This window comes from Dipteris shenzhenensis, chromosome 20 (genome assembly GCF_047967505.1).
Source record: "Dipteris shenzhenensis isolate YYH24624 ecotype China chromosome 20, Dip_SZ_1.0, whole genome shotgun sequence".
Lineage (NCBI taxonomy): Eukaryota > Viridiplantae > Streptophyta > Polypodiopsida > Gleicheniales > Dipteridaceae > Dipteris > Dipteris shenzhenensis.
This window is the reverse complement of record NC_141615.1, coordinates 20,624,873-20,648,862: the sequence shown is the minus strand read 5'-3', so window position 1 is coordinate 20,648,862 and position 23,990 is coordinate 20,624,873. Positions and strand designations below refer to the sequence as shown.

Below are 23,990 nucleotides of genomic sequence, written 5' to 3'. Positions count from 1 at the left end.
AGTGGTATGGATCCCCCAAAGTGGATTTGGAGATTTAGGCATGGTAAATCTCTGCTGCAGCCTGCTATGCTGTAATTCTCTGTTGCTATGCTATAATTCTCTGCTGCTATGACCTGCGACCTGTCATGTTGGCATGCACACGAGCATAATTCAATATAAATTTTGGGAGAAGTAGAACAAGCAAGTGAACTGCAATCTATAGACTAATTGTGTTGAGAAATGCACATGCCAAGCTTGAAGCAAGCTGCAATAGAAGCTTGAAGGCTCAAGCATTAAGCAGTGACAAGTCTAATGCATAAGGTGCTATCATCTATGCAGCCCTAAGGAGGCCAAATTAATTAGGGCTTTCAGCCCATACTTTGCCCCCTTTAAATTTACTGTTATTCTAGCAGGCTCTTATATGAAACAAACCCAGAAGAGGGCCAACTTTCTTAGGGATTTCAGGAATCAGCCCATAATTGCCCCAATTTTTTGGGAAAGGAGAAAGCAAGATGCAGAGTGGAGCCAGCACTATATAACAAGATAAAAGAAGGCTGAAGCAAACGATGCAGTGTGCACAATGTGAACCTGAAGGCAGGCTGAGCTCCAGCCTCCAACGTTGATGGTCGTCACCCAAACCAGCAGGTGCAGAAGGTGCCAAAAATGAACGTACAGTAAATCCGTACAGTGTACGGTGGATCCGTACGGTGTACGGCAGATTTGTACGGGGTGTGTACGTCAAGACTCGAGTCCGTACGGTGTGTACGTCCTGTCTGTACGAGATACGTGAAGTTTGTACGGCAAATCGTCAGCAGTTGTGCGGGAGAGGTGAAACAGCGTACGGAACCGGACGGCTTGTACGGCGAAACGAAAATGCAAAGTCTAAGGTTCCATTGTCCAAAACGTAGGGTTTTTTTAATTTTATAAAAAAAATTTAGAGCGTGTCTAAACGTGTCTTAAGGTAAGACACGTGTCTTAAGTATCTTAAGTGTCTTACCATAAGACACGAGTATCTTAACAACCATGTTTTGGGCGTCTGGAACGCAATGGGACAGATGGTTTTGGAAACCGTGGTCTCAATCACTGGGTCCAACACACGGGCTGAAAAACGTCTTTTGAAACAGAGCTGTTTGTAAACTCCACCGGAGTGTGAATGATGAGCAACATAGAAGTTTTAGGACCTCCTGAGTCCACCGGAACTGACAGATCTGCAAATGGTTGCTCCAAACTTGAGTTCCAACACCCGGGCAAAAAACGCAGGAACTGACACAGTGAGTCAGAAATCCAATGAAATGATCCCAAATTCAAGAATGAAGGTGTTTCCAAGCTCCTGAAGTAATGTGGACACCAAAAGCAAGCAATAGTTGCCTCTACAAGTCAATATGGAGTCTCTGTCATCGAACGGAACAGAGAAAAGCTCAAAAAATGACTTTTTCTTTGAAAGCTCTTAACAGGCTCTCAAAACCACTTCCCAAAGCCAAAGTGACTTTTCCAAATGTTCCTCCAAGGTCTCTGCACACTCGGATGCAAGTAAAGTCGCCCACAAAGCTTCCCACAGAGCTTCTCCTTCCTCCCACAGAGCTGCTGAGCTTCAAGCATTCACGCACGCTCAGCTAGATCACCCGGGCTCTGATACCAGTTGAGAGTGCTCTCAACGGAAGCAAGAACGGAAGAAGGAGAGAGAGAGAGAGAGAGGGAGACAGAGAGCCACACAAGTTTTGGTGGGTGCAGAACCACCCTAATCTTCTTTTTCATTCATTTATATATGTGTTTGAGTATTGTACATAACCGGGGTAAAGGCACAGTGACCTTTAATCCCCACATCATCATCTTGGGAGAACCACAACTGATCGTTGGCAAACTTTGAAGAAGACTCCCAAAGTCCTACCCCAGCCTATGTCTTAACTAATCGGATTCCGTACCTTCAAGTAGTCAGGACTCAGGAGTCACCAGTGAGAGCAGCGGCTCACAGTAGCTCGGCGCCCGCTTGCGATTCCACCATCCGCTTCCCTAGGGTCAGCCTTGCATTAAAGGATAGGTGCACAGTGTAGTCGTGTTGCCCTTAATACTCTAGCAGCCTCGAATTTTATTCCGCGTACTTATTTGCGGCATTTCAACACGTCTACTGCAAATTCAACAAGAGTTTTTCACTGCGTGCGCCCGTTTGCGAATCTGCAGCCGCCTGCAGGACTTCGGTTTTCGTGTGCACCATCCCTCACAGACTTTGGAGCACTGAATAGCCACTGATTGAATATGATATCCTTGACGACGCTACCTTTATTCAATTTCTGCAGTATTGCCACAGAGGCTGTCAGAGCCTCCATTACTTTGGCAGCCCTTGTTGAAGTCCATTGGCAATCAATTCTGCCTCGCACGGCACACACCTCTCTGTTGCATCACTGTATGACCACGATGTGCAACCCACAGTCCATTGACCGCACTGCAATCAGGAGCAGCTAACCGACCTCTCAGAGACTATATCTGTAGACAGTTCCTTTTTCCTTCAGAATTGGCGACGTCGTTCCTGTGGGTTTCAGCGTCCACAAGTCAAAGTTTTCCTTTGACCATATAGATGAAGCAAGGGTAAAGGCTCTGAATTTTATATTTAAAAAAAAAGAGAGCAAAGCAAAATCTGAAGACACTTGAATCAAGAAGGCGATTGGAACCATGAAATCATATAATAATACTCCCCATTCTGCAACTGGAAGAGCAGCCTTTGAGATTATCTATGAGAAGGTTTTACCTATTCCTATCACACGATTGACCCATAGAGTGGAAGCAACAGATGCATTTACCCATGACTATCAAAATATTCTCAGAGAGGTTCGAGAAGCCATTGCAATCGCTCAAGAGAAGTACACAAAACAAGCTAATAACACATGCTTTTTTAAGAAGGCGATTATGTACTTCTTCGGATTGAGAAAAGAAGATTGAAGAGTGTTGAGAAATGGCCAATAATCAAGATGTCCCCACGTTTTTATGGACCATTCAAGGTGATTCAGAAAATCAATGATCTAGCTTATAGGCTTGAATTACCTGATAATTGAAAAATACATAATGCTTTCCATATCAGTCTTTTAAAGCCCTTCAAAGGACCTTTACCTATTCATCCTGTCTATGAAGAGGCTCCATTGATTGTTGATGAAGAAGAAATTCTAGAGCCTGAATGCATTATTGATCATGAATAAACCTCGACCCAAAAAGGAAATGTATATATTAAATACTTGCTCAAATTTAAGAATCATCCAAGAGATGATGCTCAGTGGATGCCTGAGCGGTTCTTTCGAACTTTTCCAAACCTCATTAGTTCCTATAATCAAACACGCAACTGAGGTCAGTTGCAATCCAAGCAAGAGGGATGTTACGAAAATTATATTTTCTGATATATCTTGCTTTGGATTTTATTATTTTAGTCAAGTGTGACTATGACAAAGCACTACATAGGAGCGCACCGAATGCGGCGGGGATCCTAGTGGATACTTTGTGTGGTTAGTTGGGGATGCCTGACTAGCTTGTGTTTTGCCATGCTAGATGGTCGGTATTGTGGGTGATTCCATGTTAATACTGATGTCACTAGTGTTATTGGTGTTGTGCTTGATTATTGGTGTTGTGCTTGATTATTATGGTGTTGTGCCAACCATCATCATGGGAGTAAGGAAACGGGAGCTTATAAGCTGTGCATCATCATCAGATAATAGGGAAGAGATTGTAGCAGTTGGTTCATCGATCCATAGAAAATGATCAATTATCCGCTGTACACAATCAACATCATACAATGTCTCCAGATTGTAAGAAAGGTTGGGGAATAGCGAATCCGCGACACTTAGTCCTCCAGCTGCAAACCAATTCGATGTTCTGAATTGCTCCCGCACACAGGATTTGCATTTAGAATCACTGCACTGTGTAACAGCCCAAAAGCGACTTTGTTCAAACACCACCCTTTTATGCAGCATCAAAAAGAAAGCAAGCACAAGATTTCAACAGCATATATTTTCATTAAATACTCGAAATAAAACTCAATGAACGAAAAACATAATGGTGAAGTTTCCAGGTACACGTAGAGATAGTACATCCAAAACATCCCTGACCAAAGAACAGCAACAAAACCATACATGTATCTACCTAGAACTTAAAAGCCCCATAAGTACGAAATTAAAGACAGTAACAAAATGCAAAGAACAATAAAATACAAAGACAGAGAAAATGACTTGTTCTACATTCAAGGAATTTCCCCCCCCCACACCCACCCCAAAAAGACACCCCTATTATGCAAGCGACATTTATGACTTTTATAAGATAATTTCCATCAATTGTGATTACAACAGCATCAAATCGCATGCTGCCCTACAGCACTTCCAGATCTATAGAAATTGCATGCTTCCAGATCTATAGAAATCAGACAATTTGGAAACCCCACCCACATTCTCGGATGTCTATATACATGCAGCTCTACACACTCTTGTGTCTTTAATGTTATCACACAGATCAACCGTCTAGTTGTCTCAGCCCTTTGGGCCTGTGAAGGTGAACGGCAGCCCCGATTGTGATGCAGTAAAACAGCAACTGAAAAAGTCAGCTGACGAAATAACACGTTCACTGTCCACTGAAAACATGGTCAAAAAGGATAACAAATTCCAGCTCCATTGGTGGATGTTTGTGGTTCAAGACTTACGAAAGCTGCTTTTTTAATGCAGATTATTGATGCACCTCACTTCACTGTAGAGATAGGACAAATCCAGGGTCGAAGCTTCAATGAGGAAGATGAACGAAGGCAACACCTAACGGATAGGGAGCATCGCTATAGAACAGTCTGCATATAGCAGACTGTATTACATGGGATGTAAACACAAGCAGGTCAAAAAGACTGGGCATGAGCAAATCAATGTACGTCGTGCATCCCATTTTGACAGAGGAAGCTTGGGCCATGCTGGAATGTTTGCCTATGAATAGAGGCCAGTACAGGTGCTACCTTCATGCAATTTTTAGGGATCAAAGAACAAAAGACTACAAAAGAATGCAACAAAGTAGACTTGATGAGCCCCAGCCGGCCATTATGCCATGGAAAAGATACAGCATCATTTTGCAAGGTTTTATTAGCTTGCACACACTGTTTGGTTCAAGGCACAAAGAGACTAAGTGAGGCTCAATGGCTCTATGCTGCCTTTGTGCCAGCAATATACTGTTCAGCTTCAATCACAGCAAGGCTTGCATTTTGGACTAGATCTTGATTTGATGAGAATTCAGTTCCGTAAGTTTAAAAAAATGAAGGCACGATGATGTTCAGTTTGGACTCATGCACCTCATTAGAAAGGTCAAAAGGTGGTTAAAAGAGAACATGTGGAGACAGAATCCGAAATGGCACGTTTTACTTGAGCAAGTAGAAGCCAGAGGGTCTTAGGCTCACATGCTGAATGAAATGCAATTGTGTCTGTGCTAGCTGATGGTTGAGCAGTTGCAGTTTTGTGAATTTTTAACCTTTTGAAATATTGAAATCATGCTCCAATAACATTTTGAAATGGAAACCTTGTTCCAAAATCGTGTGTTCTCCAGGTGTAATCTGTGTTACTTCATTTTAGAAAAACAAAATAGCCGGGTTTTATTAGGGGTACTTAAAAGAACATAAAAACGCAAAATTCCTCACAATGAGGAAGGGAAAATGCCAAAATAGCAGTCAAAAGGATATCAGAATCATGAGATTGATATTATCAACCACTGACAAACTTTCCCTCTCACAATACACAGAATTGCTCAAATATGCTCTACCTGATACCCATGGGCCCTCTGAAAAGGTCATCTTGTTGTAAATGTTCCAATTAGCAAGAGAACAGCTTCCAGGATGACTTGCCAAATAGCTTTCAAATCCGAGTGATACCTACATACTTCCCAAGGAGGCACCATTCCCACTTAAAGCCTCAATAATAACTGAGATATTATTTTTGCATTCCGGACGGCATCTTCCACGTCCTTCAAACCCTTTGTGTCACTCTATAACTCCAAAATGGTTAAAATAGTCTAAAAGCAGAAAAGGGCAATTGATAACTCCATCTCTCCTCTTAGCCAGCATATTCCTGAAAGGTAACCATTTGTGCAAAACCTTCCATAACATAAACCTCAGCTTCGACCTCGCATTATTTTCGAATTGCCCAACACCGACCTTCCACCAACGTAACTGACAGGATCTGTGTCAAAAATACCTCCACCTGAAGGAGTGGTGTTAGAAGTTAGAACTCCAGCTGTTGGCACTACCTTGTCATACCATTCTCTGTCTGAAGCCACTTCAGTGACAAATGTCCAATCTGCTCTCTTACAATCCCACAGCGTAACCAGCAGCAAAATCCTTTGTTCTTTTAACTTATGAATGCGTTTAATCTGCATCTCAGCCCAAGGCTGCCCATCATCATCCTTCACTTTAACCATCCGAGATTCTCTCACAAACTCTGGTTCCTCTCAGTTCAGCCCTCCCCTCCCATTTTATACTAGATATCAAATGTTAGCCATCTTTGAGCCTTTAATTCTAACAGAAAAAAGAGATGAGACCTTTGAATACCAAGACATCCCCTTTCAATAACCAGCTTTCTCTCCATCAGCTCTATCAGAAACCATTTAAATAAACAAACCCACAAGGGGTTGAGACATGCCCATTCTTGGCAACCACTAACCTAAGAAGGTTGCAGCGCGTCCCTGCGAATCTGGAGCCCCCCATCCCCTGTAATTCTTCAGATATATCACCCCCTTCCTCCTATGAAATCTTCTCCTATCTTCCTCGGATGAAAGAAAGCCTCTGGGTTCCCTTTCAAGACTTTGACAATGGAATTTAGCAAATAGACACAATGAAGAACCACTAATGCTGCCAATATATGCTGCATACCAAAACTCTTGAGTTACCGAAATTAAAAAAGAGGAGGAAAAACTTAAATGGCCCTTGTGTAAAATATGATTTATGGGGCCTTTTGTGTTCTCTTGATATATAATGACCTCGGCAGGCATGCATTGATCCACCGTTCTTGCTTTGGAGTTTACTGATCATGAGCATTGAGCTCGTTGTTGCTCTCGAGGTCCGCCGGGCATTCAAGATCCCATCAGCTTCCAGCACTATGTATTCTTTTTCATCTTTGTTCTTTGACCTGTATTTTTATTTCCATGTTCCCTAAAGATATGTTCTCCCTGTGCTTATGAGTCCCGTTTCTTTAACAAATTGAGAGTGTTGCTGAACATAAGAAAATCTCGACCATTGTCTTCAGTTCTTTCATACTTCATCTTTGTGACTGTTTTCCAATTTTAAATGTTCTGTTGTTGAATCGATCATCTTTTCATCACCACCACTCTGACCAAGAACACAATTACAAAAGCCAAATTTGAGTCAGCCGCTTCATATTTCTCCTCAATGCACGCAGGTCGAAATTGTGTAAGGGCAGATCGCAACATAGTTTCACCGGAACATTATCTATCATAAGTATTACGATTGCAATATGCTTAACTTGCATATTGAGAATCATTGCAGACCATCTCAAGGTGGCATAGGGACCAAAAGCCATGGCCAATCTCTCTGCAAGTTTCCTTCTTCTCCTCAAAAGAACTGGCTCTCAAGACAAGATCTACATTTGGCACATGCCCTTCCCCCTTCATGCGTGAACTCAATATTTCTAGTGTTTCTGAGATTTCCCTGTTTTGGTTGTTACCAACCACAAAGCCACAGACCTTCTTGTTCACCTCTATCAAAGCACTTGCAGGCATTTTCTTTAGGCCTGCATGTTTCCTCAGCTCCTCTATTCTATATGTATCATCCCACCTGCAGCCACTTGCATAGATGTTTGCCAACAGCATATAGGAAGCAGAAGATCCTGGACTCATCTGCACAAGCTGCTGAAAGCATTTCAGTCCTAGCTCTGCTTCTCCATAAATTTTGCATGCACTGAGCAAAGCTTTCCATGTTTCTTCAGATGGAGGACACTGCATAGCTTCAAGGAACTTTTCTGCCTCATACAAATGTCCTGATCGTGCAAGAAGGTCAACCATGCAAGTACAGTGATCTACTGTCGGTGCAAAGCCATATTCTTCCCTCATCACCTTAAAGTACTCCTGACCTTTCATCAGGAGGTTAGTGTGACTGCATGCAGTAAGAAGACATGTGAATGTAATGCAATCTGGCTTCACACTCTGTTCTTGCATGTCCTCAAAACACTGTACAGCCATGTTACCGCCATGGTTCAATCCATATCCATATATCATTGAATTCCATGACACGACATCTTTAAATGGCAGCTTATTAAAGACTTCCCGTGCCTCTGAAAGTGAGCCACATTTAGCATACATGTCGATCAAAGTGTTGCCCACAACAAGATCTCTTTCAAAACCCTTCTGTGCAATCTCAACATGTATTTCTCGGCCCTTGCTTATGGCTCCTGTGCTGCCACAAATTTTTGAGAGACAAACAAACGTTCCAGCATTTGGAGAAATTCCCTCCAGTTGCATCTCCTCAAAACATTTCAGCACTTCCTGACCAGGGTCGTGTTCAGCTAATCCTGCCATAAATGAGGTCCATGACACTACATCTCGAAATGGAAGCCTATCGAAGACTTCCCGTGCTTCAGAAAGTGAGCCACATTTGGCATACATGTCGACCAAAGTGTTGCCAACAGAACGACTTCTTTCAAATCCAGTTTGTATAATCTCAGCATGTATTTCATGCCCCTCGTCTATAGCTCCTATGCTGCCACAGGCTTTTAAGGCACAAACATATGCGCCATCACTCGGAGCGATGCCCTCTAGTTTCATTTGCTCAAGGCATTTCAGTGCTTCTTGGCCAGGTCCATTTTCAGCATATCCTGCAATTAGTGCAGCCCATGACACAGCATTGCGAATTTGCAGCCTGTCAAAGACTTCTCGTGCCTCTACAAGTGATCCACATTTTGCATACATGTCAACCAACGTGCTGCCCACAAAAAGATCTTTTTCATATTCCTTTAGCACGATATCAGCATGTATTCCTCGGCCCTTGCCTATGGCTTTTATGCTGCCACAAGCTTTCAAGGCATAAATAAAGGTGACATCACCTGGACAGATGCCCTCCACTTGCATCTGTTCAAAGCATGCCAGCGCTTCCTGACCAGATCCATGCTCAGCATAGCCTGCAATTAGTGTGGCCCATGACACAACATCTTGAGCTGGCAGTGTGTTGAAGACTTCTCGTGCCTCTGAAAGTGAGCCACATTTGGCATACATGTCGACCAAAGTACTGCCGACAAAAAGATTTTCATCAAATCCTTTTTGTGCAATGTCAACGTGCATTTCTCTGCCCTTGGTTATGGCTTTTATGCTGCCACAAGCTCTTAAGACACAAACAAACGTAGCAGCATTTGGAGAGACCCCCTCGAATTGCATCTGCTCAAAACATTTCAGTGCTTCCTGACTTGGTCCGTGTTCAGCATATCCTGCAATCATAGAGGTCCATGACACAACATTTCGAAATGGCATCTTATGAAAGACTTTCCAAGCCTCTGACAGTGAGCCACATTTAGCGTACATGTCAATCAAAGTGCTGCCAACAAAAAGATCTCTTTCAAATCCCATTTGTGTGATTTCAACATGAATCTGTCGCCCTCTTTCCATGTCTCTCAGCCTAGTACAAGCTTTTATTAGGGCCATAAGTGTGTAGCTGCTAGGATGTACTTGATCCTCTTGCATTTTCTGGTACAAATCTAAAGCATGCTGCGTTTGCCCATATTGGGTATATCCTAATATGAGAGATGTCCACGAACGCTCGTTTGGATGAAGCAATTTGTTGAAAACCTGCTGAGCATCTGTCAAACTACCACAATCTACAAACATCAGCACGATACGATTCCCAATAGCGTTCTCGGTTTCCAGCCCACTATTGCAAATGTGTGCATGCACACGCTTGGCATATACTAGGTTTTTAAGTCTCCTGCACTTCTGTAAGATACAGATAAAGTTATCAATTGGGGGAAGCTCAACCATCTGGTGACACTCTAGGCCTAGAGCTAGCCTTGCACATGTGGCTGGACAGTGCGACTTCTTCCGTGAAAGTCGGGTCTCCAAATTTTGAGCACCTTTGCATGCTGGCCAAATGAAATTTATCCCCTGGTCTTATAACTTAAGCTAGGTTGGTCTCTGCAGCGTCTCCTTATTGCCTTTGCGCCTTTGAATCTCTCCATCACCACCATAATCTTCCAATGTTCATGCAACTTCAGCTCCATCAGAGCACTCTTCACCACCATAATCTGCGGAAATGCAACTTCAGCTCCAGACCCATTATGAGAGTGATTGCTTAAGTCAATCTGCACATACCGATTGCTCAAGTGTGATCTGCACATGCTTTGATGGGGTAGGGAGTCGCCATGGGGAGGCCTTTCCCTCGCCAGGGAAAGGCCCAGTGATGGCCTTTCCAGGTCGTTGAAGTGGCTCAGACGAGGACACATCAGCCAATTTTGAATTCGATATGATGGGCAAGTTTCGAAGTTGATGTGATCGGTGAGTTTCGAAGTCGTTGACACGTGAGGTTTTAATAAGGATGTGAAGCAGGCGAGATGGTTATGTCATGGTGCATCTGAAATAAATGGGGTCCATGCATTGGTTGGTTGTGTGCATGACAAGTGAGCAAAGCTATAACGCCTACCATTTTCTAGCATTTAGGGTGGCTAGTTCCAACTCTCATGATTTCTTCTTCGAGTCCCAGCGACTTTAATGAAGTAAAAAGAAAGGACAAAGTGTGCTTTGAAGAGGATCCGGTGTGCCGCTGAAGCTGACGCATGATGTTTTCGTGAGACATGGCTATGACAGGGCATGTGATGTGGCCAGTATCTTATACCTCATCTACATGGTTAGGGACCCACCTCTTGAAATAAAGTTCCCCCCACCCACCCCTGCCCACCTTTCACTCAACCCTTGGCCGATCCTACACACACACACCCCGTTCAACCACCGAGCTAAGTGCCTGGCCTTACCTTGAAAATGTTTTTGGTGGCATTGCATTCATCTCTCTCTCTCTCTCTCTCTCTCTCTCTCTCTCTCTCTCTCTCTCTCTCTCTCCAAGTAACCTGACCCATCTACGACGGGCTAGAGACCCGCTCCGCCGGGTCTCAAGATGCTAAAGTGTCATTAATTTTATCTAGTAAATGCACCTCATGGGTTGGTTGCACAATAGTAAATGTGAAGCATAGATGGCAAATCTCAAAAATAAAAAGATGTGTTTGCCACATATGCATGCAAGTCGGATTCAATTAATGGAAATTTATGTTCTATACATCGAGGAGAAGGTGAAGACACACACAATGATAGAGAGTGTGTGAGAGAGAGGGATGTTAGTTATACCTAAGGGAAAGGCTCTTGGCAAGGCTTGCATGCTGATCTCTTAAACCAACAATATAACAAAAGAAACATTTAAATGCAAGCAACATACTCTAACCAAAAAATTCTCTATGACAGAGTACTTCAAAATATTACATCTGAAAGTGGAGTCACATGTTGGAATATGCAATAGCTACATCAAAGAACCAATTGATATGCCCAAATACACATCCGCAAACAAAGGCATAACTAAACATACAAAATCTACAATAAACACAAAAACATCCCTAAGGGAAAAGTCTGCAGCCCTGTACTTCAAGGAAAAGCTTGCGTCATGTATTGCACGGAAAAGCATGAGGCCATGTAATCCACGTCCACCGTCGCGTCCGTGTCGACTACGAACATACAGTGGAGTATCGACAATCGTATTTGGACCAAGATCACATAAAAAGATAATTTATGGACTATAATTATTGATCCATGAAACTTTTACACATGTATGTTGGTAAAATCCAACTCATTCATTAGAGTACTTACTCAGACACAAAGGGTTGTCAACAGTGCGGACAAAGGTATACGTATAGTCCCCATTTTGCCCTTGATAGAAAGTCTGTGTCTGCACACGTTCATAGTATCCCAGCTAGCAGAAAGTGATGGTCTGTGGTCCATCATCCCTATGAAGTCGACAAGCCAGGATAGCGTAATATCCCAAGTGGACTCGTCCCTCCAAAGGATTGTGGACGTGGAGATTCATTACAAACCTTGAATCAAGAACATTCCTAAAAGACAAACAATTGTTAGATATGCTCAATGCCCCACCCTCCTGGTAACACCAGTGGTCCAAGGTGCTCAAGTTGTAAGGCCCCCATATGAGGAGAAGTCATGTGTGAGCCCGGGACACTGGATGGATCCTGACTTGCATGCCAGATGAGGTCTATCAATGAGACCATTTGATGGTAGAAAGGTGATTGTGTGGGAGCCCCTTATTCTTGCTGAGCCCAGGACACTGGATGGATCCTGACTTGCATGTCAGATGAGGTCTATCAATGAGACTGTTGATGGTAGAAAGGTGATTGTGTGGGAGCCCCTTATTCTTGTTGGGGCTTGGGGGCCAGTGGCCCCCCTAGTGGGGGTTCGAGGGCGAGAGCCCCCGAGGCGATGGTATAGGGAATATTCCTTGAATATTCCATGGATGACTAGTTGGTTCCAGTGACTAGGTTGACTGGTCGGCTCCACTGACTAGGTCAACTGGTTGACTCCACCGACTACGTTGATTCGACTAGCGCCCTCATAGCTATAAAGAGGCGACCTCCCTAGTCTATTGGATCAGATCAGTTCAGATCAGATCAGATCTTCCAGCTAGTAGCTCTTCACCTAGTATCTGTCTAGATCGCCATCTAAGCTCCACTATGGGAGCACACAGGTGGTGGACAGAGCCATCATTTGTACTACATCAGGATTGAAGGAAAAGTTTGTTCCTCTCTAGTTTGCTGTGTACTCTCTATTTTTTGTTCAGTTTTTGTTCTATTGCACCATGTAATTTAACAACAATAGCATGTTTCCCCACTCATATATAATCAAAATAACCTTTTGTTTTAACAAAAATAAAGCAACAAACAATGTGTACACACTTCCTACCCAAGGTAGCTCTCCACCTCAAGCATATCCAAAAACACTTGCGCACTCTCTAGAGATCCCCAGCCCGCAGGATCTACAATTTTTTAAAAGTCAATGACTCTACTATTAAACAGGTCAACAGAAAACGTGGTTGCCAAGAAATTATGTACCTTGCACCTGCACTCCTGTTTCGGTGACAAACGTGAACTGTCTAAACATCCTATCACATTGCAAAAAGAAATGCATGTGCCAATCTACATATAAAGGAGAAAACAATAGACTTTCAAGAGAAAATAGCTTGTAGTATATTGCAAACCCATAACTCAAATGAAAAATGAAATTTCACACACAAAATTCATAAAATCCAAACATTATCAAGGACAAAATCATGAAATATTACGTCTCACTTAATATTTGTACAAATAGTCGGCATTCCCGAAGACATATGACAGTTCTTGGATGGAATATTGACTAAACTTGAAAAAAGCTATAAAAAGATTACCGAAATGGAGATTTGCCACCCAAGAAGTCTTAAGAGGACTTGAAAGAGTGATGGCATTCTCCTAGGCTCTTGTTGTTGCCAATTGCAAAACTTCCCTGTACACAACATTTGTGGTAGAAGTATTATCCGGCTCCTTGCCACTTGCATTAGACACACTCTCCAAAATGAAAACCTTAACAACGTTAGATGCTCAAATATGTGAAAACACCACGTATAGCTGGCCATGATTGAACACCAGTGTCGCCAAGTATAATCCCAACACAGACAATGTTTGGCCTTGTGACTTGTTAATTGTCATGCCGAATGCCAATCGGATAGGAAATTGCCGTCTCTCCATGTCGAATGGAAGTTTAAGGTTGGAATGAACGTTACCCTTGGAATGAATGTTCTATCACCAGCATTGGCACCAGTAATGATTTTAGCTTCTAACACTTTCGTGTGAAACTCTTTGCATATCAACCGTGTCCCATTGCACAGATCCTGGCGAGGATTCAGATTGCACAACAAAATTATAGAAGCATTTCTTTTCAAAACCAATCGATGCGGGGGGTATCCACCACCAAGATCCAGACTGTTCAGATACTCGACTGCAAACAAAAAAGAATCTCCCCCTGAGTTGTCCACTGAGTCTGCGCTTAGGTACTCTCTTTCCTCATCAGGCATTGCCTTCAATGCTGTAGCATTAATTGCATCAACCTCAATGTTTCGAGGTGTAAGAATAGCACACTCTTGAAAGTATAGTGCATAGTCCCAAACAGTTGCAAGCCCTCTATACAGCCATCCAATGAGGCCTTCCATGGACTTTGTCTCTAAAAGCATCTGTGATGGAAACAAAACAATATCTTCATTTGTACATCTGTTTATCCCATTGCCAATGTCCAAAACGCATTGCGTGAACTCTTGCTTGGCACAATTATCACCATTTCGAAGGACCCACATATTCTGCGTCAACTTCAATACTGATATGCCATTGTCTAGTTTTAGAGAATAAACAGAGTGGTTTGAATGACATCGACTAAAATCGTGTTCTGCCATCAACGTGTCAAACTTCAAATACCACTACCTTGGGATCTTTCTTTAAACCTTACAGACTTTTATTCAACTTGTATACTAATCCCTCCTTTCCTTTGACCTTGTGTCCCTATGGCTGCTCTGCTGCTACATATAAACCTCTTCATCCAAATATCCATGAAGAAAAGATGTCTTCACATCTAATTGTTCAAGATGCAATTCCTCTATAGCCACAAGACTCAAAATAGTTTCAATTGAATCCATTTTAACAACAAGAGAGAATATTTCATCAAAGTCTTTATCTTTCTTCTGTGCAAACACCATTACAACAAGCCTTGCCTTATACCTCATTTTTTCTTCATCTTCATCCTTCACCATGTAAACCCATGTATTTCGCAATGTTGTTTTTCCTATAGGCAAGTGAACCAAATACCAAGTATGCTTTTGTAGCAAAGAATCCATTTCCTCTTTCATGCCTCCTTTTTGAATTCTACCTACATTGCTTCTTCATACATTTTTGGTGCACAAGAATCAATCCAACAGAACATAATTAAAATAATGAGAAAATGGCTAAGGTGGTCTACTTACCCTCATAGACCTTCTAAGTGCACCTGGAGGGATTTGTGATTCTTGCTACTATTGCTACTGCACAGCCTCATTTTTTGCAACCTTTGGAATTCATCTCCTGGCTAGGATTTTTAGCGACGACACTCTGTGGAGTCATGTTCTCTCTAGAATATTCCCTTCACTCCTTTCAAAGCTGCTCATGCCTCGGTAGACAAATCATGAGAGATTTTGGCTAGCATTGTAACTTGGCATATTTGGAGGACCGGATGTACGGAGGTGACACAGGTTCACCCTTCCCAGTCTATGGCTAGGACATGGACTCATACTATACACACACTGATGGCCATCTGGAAAGCAGAGATACTTTTTTAAGAGTTTGGAGAGGATCTCCGTTCTTCTTTGAGTCTTCTTCAGGGTTGAGGTGGCATTTTCAGCTTGCACCTTGAATTTTTGTTAACTCTTTTTTTTCTCATACATGGCATGAGTGAAATAATTCCACCCGATTCCAATATCAAATCTATGTTGATCAATTTATGATACAAAAAATTACCTTTTCAATCTCTTCTACTACCTCCATGTGCATTAAATAGACCAAAGTCTTGTATTCATCCCATAATCTTTTCACTGACTAAACCAAAGATATCCATCTAGGATCCACATTCTTCAAAATCTTCCTCCCTTTTGTACCCAGTGCTTCTGCAATAACTCTAAATTGATTGTATCTTTTTGGACTCTTGCAAAAGTAAGATTTCATCAAGAGTTGTGTATTTTGTGTCTACATTTCTTTCTTCATTTTTTGCAACAAGTGATCTTTATGCATAATAGTCTCATTGAATACATCATCTCTGCTCCTAATGATTTTGTTACTTTCATAATCCCAGAAACGATAACCAAACTCACTACCTCCATATCCAAAAAGGATGCACTTCTTGGATTTTACATCAATCTTTGTTCTCAATTCCTTATCAACATGGGAAAATACTTCACAACCATAAATTTTACAAGAATAATAGTTAACCCTTTTACCTATCCATGCATCTTCTGGAATGCCACCATCCAAGGAACTTGGAAGATGATCTATTTATCAAGTTGTGTGCATATGTCAGGCTATGTGTGGTAGCTACACTCCTCAGACCACATTGAAGAATTTTATCGCACGATCACTTTTAAGCATGAGTTTGAAGATGAGACCAATTGAATGCATATAAGGCCAATTGGCTACAACAGTGGACATGTATAGGATTTTTCATGTATGAGAAATAATAGAATAACTAAGAGCTTATAAGAGTGTTTTATTGTTGCATGTTAAAGTTATCTTTTTTCCCAAGCCTATAGTGCTTAACAATTGAAATCAACCTCAACTTTCAAGTACAATGTAATGGTTTGTAAAGTATTAATATGCTCTCGTAGAAGAACTCTAAGAATCAAAGGGACATGGTCCTTGTGCACTCCATGATTGTTTTGTTCATCCTCTCTGACATGGGATTTTCTTGTGGTGTTCTTGGAGTTGTCTTCTCTCTATGAATTCCATTGTATAAATAGTAATAACTATCAAACTCTTTGTTGCAGTATTCACCTCCATTATCAGATCTAAGAGAGTTCAACTTCTTTCTTGCCTCATTCTTAGCCAAAGCCTTTCATTTCTTAAAAGTTTTAAAGACACTAAATTTTCTTTGAATGCAATAAACCCAAGTTTTAATAGTTACATTGTCAATTAAAGTAATATAATAGTGAGAACCACCAAAAGATGATCCATCAGCAGGATTCCATACATATGTATGCATAAGCTCTAAATTTTCTCTCTTCTTTTATTTCCCAACTCTGGGAAATCTGACTCTCTTTAGTTTTCCATAAACACAGTTCTCACAAAACTCCAAATCAACCTGCTTCAAACTTGGCAATAGCTTTCTTGGGTGAAGAATCTGCATCCCTTCTCACTCATGTGTCCCAAGTCTATGATGCCACAACATTGTATCTCCTCTTGTAGAAGCTAAAGCAAAGAATAAGCATTACCGGTACATAAATACAATGTATCTACCTTGGGTCCTTTTGTGATTACCATTAACCCTTGAATAACCTTCCATAAATTTCTTGCAAATATTATTGTGCAGCATTCATCATCCAATTGTCCTGCTGAAATTAAGTTTCTTCTTAAATCAGGAACATGCCTTACCTCCTTTAGCAACCATTGGTTTCCATTCGGCAATCTTATTAGCATCTTGCCCTTTCCAGCAACCTTCAATGCTTCATTATCACCTAAATGAGTTTCTCCAAAATAACCTTGAACATAGCCTTGAAACTATTTCTTATGATCTATAGCGTGAAATGAAACCCCTGAGTCCATTACCCATGCATCAGTGATAGTATCTAATGAAAGAATTAAGGCATCTTGCAATAAAATACCAGCTACATTTGCTTCCTACATATTCTCTTGTTGTTCATCTCCTTCCATTTTCTTTTGTAACCAATATTCTTTCTTCAAGTGTCCTTTCTTCCCGCAATGCCAACAATCCACGTCCCCTTTGGATTTGGATTTTCTTCTTCTTGACTTGTCGCAAAGTCTTGGGCTCTTTCCTTTATACCCTTGTCTTCCCCTATTTTTAAGAGTCAAAGCATTACTTTGTGATTCACTTGTGCTTTTCTGTCGCATTTCCTTGCTAACGAGAATACCATCCTCAAACATTTAAGTGTTTGACCTAGAAACAGAGTTACTTATAGCCATGACTAAGCTATCCTAACTTTCTAGCAAAGAGCACAAAATTAGGAGAGCTCAAACCTCATCATGAAAAGTTACTCCTACATACATTAGTTGGCTTGTATTCATATTGAAATGATTCAGAGCAAGAGAGACAATGATGTACATGGTTTCCCCAGTGTGGGCTACATCCACAAAGAAACAACCAGTTCTATGTTTTTCTTATCCACTGCTCTCTTACTTGGGATTACATTCACGATTTCATGCTTGCGTAAATGGGTTATTAGCATTCGTTAATTATGCTTTAAAGTAGCATCAAAACAACATGACCAAGAAACTAGATAAAACTACCATCGGTAGTACTACCACAGTCGGTAATATGAATTCTATCGATGGTTTACATTATCTCCGTGGTATTTAAACCAGTGGTGATACTATATTACCGGTGGTATTAGCTAAGTACCGATGGTATTTTGGGTTGCAAAATCACAGTTTCTCGTGCATCTCAGTGCTATGTATTGGTGGAAATGGCATAGAGGCTTGTCATTTGATCCGATTGTGATTCATATCTCAATAAACCCTAATAGTGGTACAGCTAAGTGGGGGAGGGTGAATCAACATTCATTATACTTGTGGGTGTGGTTTGCTCCTTTGATTTCTTGCATCTTGGGAAAATTGTAGACCACGAACATGAGGGCTAGTGGATGCAAGTGTTGGTTGTGTGTTCTTGCAGTTGGTCTATACTCTGACTCCTTGCATTTTGGGAAACTCGTGGACCATGATCATGAGTTCCAATGAATGTGCTAAGGCATGGAGAGAAGGGAGAGATGAGATATGATTTGAGCAGAAATAGGGCATGTGTTGCGAATACGAATGCACAATCAGAAATGCTTGAAACTAGAAATGCTCATCCACAATCTTCAAGATGATGACTAGGCAAACTTTGGATTCATCGAGTCATGCCCATCCCAGTATTCATATGCCTGATAATGTTTCGGGGTTGAACAATAAGTTGCAAAAGAGGATCTCATTGTCAAAATAGTCACTACCCCAGTGCTTGATCCACCCTGTGAGGTTGTTAACCAAGATACAAGAGAGAATTTATGTGGGTGTCACAATCCTCTCAAAGAGGTATTCCACATGCAAAGGGGGAAAAACATGTGTCACATGGTCCATAATGGGACTTTGTCATTAATGTTTATGACTAAGTTGAGTGGAAATGCAAGTATTGTGGAATACCGAAATCTGGGGGAACACCTCCTATAAGGGGTCACTTGCTTGGTGACTAAAGAAAGAGCATTCATCATTGTGCAGCCCCAAGAGTTGCTGCAGTAGCTCGCACGTTGACAGAGAAGTTGCAATATTCTAAAAAAATATAAAGAGGATCAATTTGGGAAGGCCAAGGTGTAAGTGGAGGGGTGTAAGTGGAGAGTAGATTCTGTAAGCATACATGAAGAGTGAAGTACAAGTGTTGCAGGCTCCCATGCCAAAACTCCTTGTGTGGACACTAGCATGCAAGATAGATCTCCACCTAAGGCTCATGAAGCTAGATTGGCAACTGCGACTCCTAACTTTAGGCAACCCATGATAGTTGAGAGAATTTGGATTCAAGATGTGGAGAATGCACAATATGTACTTGGTAGATCAATCTTGCGGTCAGGATAGCCACTAAGTATGGTCGATAATGATGATATGAGAGGTGCATGGAATTGCATTGCTAACTATGGACCAAGCTTCAAGCCACCTTCATACCACACATTGTGTATGGTATTGTTAGAGAAGGCATATGCAAAAGAGAAAGAGCACATAAATAGTAGCATTTTTGAGCAATTGCATAACACCAGATGCACAATTGTCTCAGATGGGTGGACAAGCATAAAACACCATGATTTATTGAATGTGATGGTTATATCACCATGTGGGGAGGCCTTCCACACATCAATTGATGCCTCACATGTAAAGAAGTCAGGGGCATATATAGCCGGTGTATTATCAAAGGTTATAAGAGAATTAGGCCCTGAAAAGGTTGTGTAGGTTGTCATGGATAATGCCAAGAGTTGTAAAAAGGCAGGTAGAATATTGCAAAGGGAGTATACCAATATATATGCATATGTGTGTTGTACACATACTTTAAATCTTGCATTGAAACATTGGTATAAACAAGTGCCATGGTTCAAAGAGATTGATTGTGAGGCTCGAGACATTGTGAAATTAATATGATCGAAGCAACATCTCAAAGAAATCTTTATATCTCGTAGTGGTTCTACCATGTTGCAATTGCCAGCAACCACAAGATTTTCTATGTACTTCTACACTTTGCAATCCCTTGTGATTTTAAAAAGGATCAAGTGGAAGCATGGGATTCAAGGGTAATTGGTCTGCATCAGTGGGTTGCCCATCTCTCTAACAATATCAACATTTGGCTACAAATTGTAAGAATCTTTGATCACTGTTGGCCACCAAAGTATGAAGTATGCTATAATATCACTAGCAAAATGTCCTCCTGATGCCCCTTGATGTGATTCCTATAACACACCCTATTGCTCATGTCTAGGACATAGTGTGAGAGACCTAGTCAATTTCATGCCTATACAATGCTCTAGCAATTATCATACCTGGGTTACCTTTTAGTGACAATTATCAGATGGGCATGCCACTTTGCAAGAATGTAAATACCACCAAGTTTGAGATTCTTGCAAAGTATTGTGTCCATTGGATATGATTTACATGGTCGATCACGCATTATACAACCGCTAGTGTTATGCACCACCATAAAAAAACATAGTCGTAGGTGTGTTATTCGAACAAGTACTTATCGTATTGGTCAGCAACTTTGCATGCAAGTCCATACCATCTAGGTTGAGGTGCGTGCAAATTATTGTGCCCATCGCATATGCTTTGAATGGTCTATCAAGAATTAAACATCGTTTTTGCCTTAGTGTCATGCACAATCATATAAAAACATGGTCCTACATGTGTTATTCCAACAAGTACATATCAGATGGGTGCACCACTTTGCAAGCATGTAAATACCACCTAGGTTGAGATGCGTGCAAAGTATTGCGCCCATCACATATGCTTTGAATGGTCGATCAAGAATTAAGCATCGTTTTTGCCTTAGTGTCATGCACAACCATATAAAAACATGGTCCTAGGCATGTTATTCCAACAAGTACTTATCAGATGGGCACGCCAATTTGCAAGCATGTAAATACCACCTAAGTTGATATGTGAACAAAGTATTGTGCCCATCTAATATGATTTTCATAGTGGATCATGCATTATACACCGTTTTCCCCCTAGTGTTATGCACCACCATATAAAAACATGGTCCTAGGTGTATTATTTTATTAACAAGTACATATTGGATGGGGGAGCCACTTTGATTTCAACACAATATCACCTAGGTTGAAGCACATGCAAAGTATTGTGCCCATTGGATAGGCTTTGCATTGTCGATGAAGCATTAAATACCATTTTTGCCTTAGTGTGAAGCACATTCGTAAAAAAACACGCTCCTAGGTGTGTTATCCAAACAAGTACTTATCGGATGGGCACACCACATTGCATGAAACTGAATACCACCTCAATTGATGTGTGTACAAAGTATTGTGCCCATTGGATATATGCATTATACATCGTTTTCCTTCTAGTGTTATGCACCATCGTCAAAAAATGCGCTCCCAGGTGTCTTATCCTGAGGACACGTGTGTTGCCCACACCAGTAGTTGTTCTTCTGTGTCTAAAATGTGGCATTCGGCAGTATGTCCAAAGGAAGAGGATGCTGAATGGCACAAGCTTGAATGCTTATTGCGCAAATGTGACAAGTGCCCATAACCGTTGTTTTGCCCATGTGAGTTGGGTGATGCAAATGGTGCATTGATAAGATGGAATACGTATGAATATGTCACCGAGGATACGGGAAAAGGTGATGCAAAGAAAATAATAGAATTCTTATACTAGGAAACTCCTCCATCCATCATCATCCCTCAATACTTGCAACACTTAAATGTGTTTATCACTCACAACTTTCGTAGTTACTGGGCAACACTCTCAATTCAAAGAATGCACCACAAATTTTCCTGATGATATGGTGCTTTTAGTTGTTGACTTTGCAGAGAACTATACATTCAAAGTGCAGAATGAGGTTCAATCAATGCATTGGCATAATGACCAAGTGACCATCTTGGTTCATATTTGCTATTGGAAGAAGACAAACGAGATAAAAAAGCAATCCATCTTTTACATTTCAGATGACAAAGAACATGACACACTATTTTTGTAGCATTGCTTTGTGCTCAACCATCAATGGTTAGTGTCTAAAGGCTTGAAGTTTAAAAGACACTGGGTTTGGTCAAATGGGGCAACATCTCAGCTCAAGGCTGCTCGCCCATTTTACTTTGTTGCAAGGTAAGACATTGGACACTACCCCCTTATTTTCTACCATGCTGAAGATGTTGCATATTTTAAAATGCAATATATCTATTGTTTGTTATGCTAGGTATTGCTCTTTTACTGGCATTCGGATGATGTGGAACTTTTTCAAAAGCAGTCATGGCAAGGGAGAACATGATGGGGATGGTACAGTCATAAAGCGTGCACTAACTAGTGAGCAATTGGATGTAAATGGTGCAAAGCTGCAAAATGCACACGATGTTGTGGAATGGTTGGCATGGAAGATGGGAGATGATTCTAAAAAAAGGCTCTTTGTAGAACTAAAGGTTGGTGATGTTTGACAGGTCTAAAGCATGGAATTGCCAGACCATCAAAGGAAGTCGTTCAACACACTACATATTGGGTTTTAGTAACAAAGATCCCACACAAGCCTTGTTTAGATGTTTGTCATGCTTTTGTTCATTATGCATGGATGAAACATGGGATAAGTGCACCAATTTATCTCATGCAAGTCCATGGACCTTGAACAGACTGGAGCCCATCAATGGACAGATTGCATCAGACATGGAGAAGGAATCTGTAACATATATGATGGATAGAGACCAGCTGGCTAGCATGCTTCAGATGGGTACCATTTTGTAGTACTACGGTCTGCTACAAATGAAGATAATGAGGATTATTATGTGGTGCTGTGCTCAAAATAAAAAATAGTCCTCATAGAGCAAGAGACGATGGATGGCTGGGGTAATGTCTTCAACATTGGGGATTAGGTGGTTTCTGGAATCTTTTATGCAAAAATCCCAAAATGCAAAAGCAGTTATGCATTACTAAAAGATGCACCTCTTGCTATAGTGCATGCTGATGTGGTGTTGGCAATAAAGTTTCAAATGTTGCAAGCAAAGCACAAGGTTAAAGGCTAGAGAACGGTGTATCGTCTACCCCAAGAGGTGCACAAACGAATCTTGGCAAAGATTTCTCTATAAGAACTGTTGCTGAGCATGTATTTTTGCAATGGCTCTTGCATATTTTTGTGCATGTTTTGTATTTTTAGCTGCTCCTTTGGGGGCTGCTTTTTGTAATACAAAGGCATCTTGTCTTCACAAAAAAAATTTGAAAAGTTAAGTGTGTTTTTTTTCAATACATTGATTAAATGGGAGTGTTTCCATGCCAAGTGAATATGGGACAAATGGGACAAATGTTTAAAATCAAGTTTTTCAATGGGACAAATGAGTATGCATCTACTGGTAAAGAAAAGGAATCCAAAAATTGTGCAAGTGTAGTGATAGTCGAGCTAGCAACAAATCTTTTCACAACATGACTTATTTGTTTCTCTTGGGGATGCTCCATAGTGAGGAACTTTAACAATTTTTAGTACTACTAGTTTCAATTGTGTACTATTATATTATTACTATTTAGGTACTGCTGTCATATCATACTATTAGCCCTATTTTTTAGTGATTATGTACTATTGTAGTAATTTTTGTAGTTCATATTAAGTTTATTCTACTATCATATCCTCATCATATCATACTACTTATTACTATTTGGTTAGTACTATTTAGTACTATGTACTACTATCTTAAGTAACTCATCTACTATTAATTGAGAGAGAGAGAGAGAGATTGAGAGAGAGATATATATAGAGAGAAAAGAGAGAGAGAGAGAGAACCATTGTACTACTGTCATATCATACTACTTAGTAACTATTTGGTTAGTACTATGTGATACTATGTAGTACTATCTTAAGTAGCACATCTGCTATCAATTGAGAGAGAAAGAGAGAGAGAGAGAGAGAGAGAGAGAGAGAGAGAGAGAGAACCATTGTACTACTATCATATCATATTTTTGTAATGTTCTTCCTCTTTTTGATATATTGCACTTATAATTCAAAATGAGCCATACAAAATCAGAAGGCGG

The 23,990-nt window shown here is 40.9% G+C and overlaps 1 pseudogene; it reads right to left on the bottom strand.

The window, feature by feature from the left end:
* Positions 1 to 5,768: 5,768 nt before the first annotated feature.
* On the bottom strand, positions 5,769 to 9,963 carry LOC147889399 (pentatricopeptide repeat-containing protein At2g33680-like; annotated as a pseudogene).
* Positions 9,964 to 23,990: the final 14,027 nt, after the last annotated feature.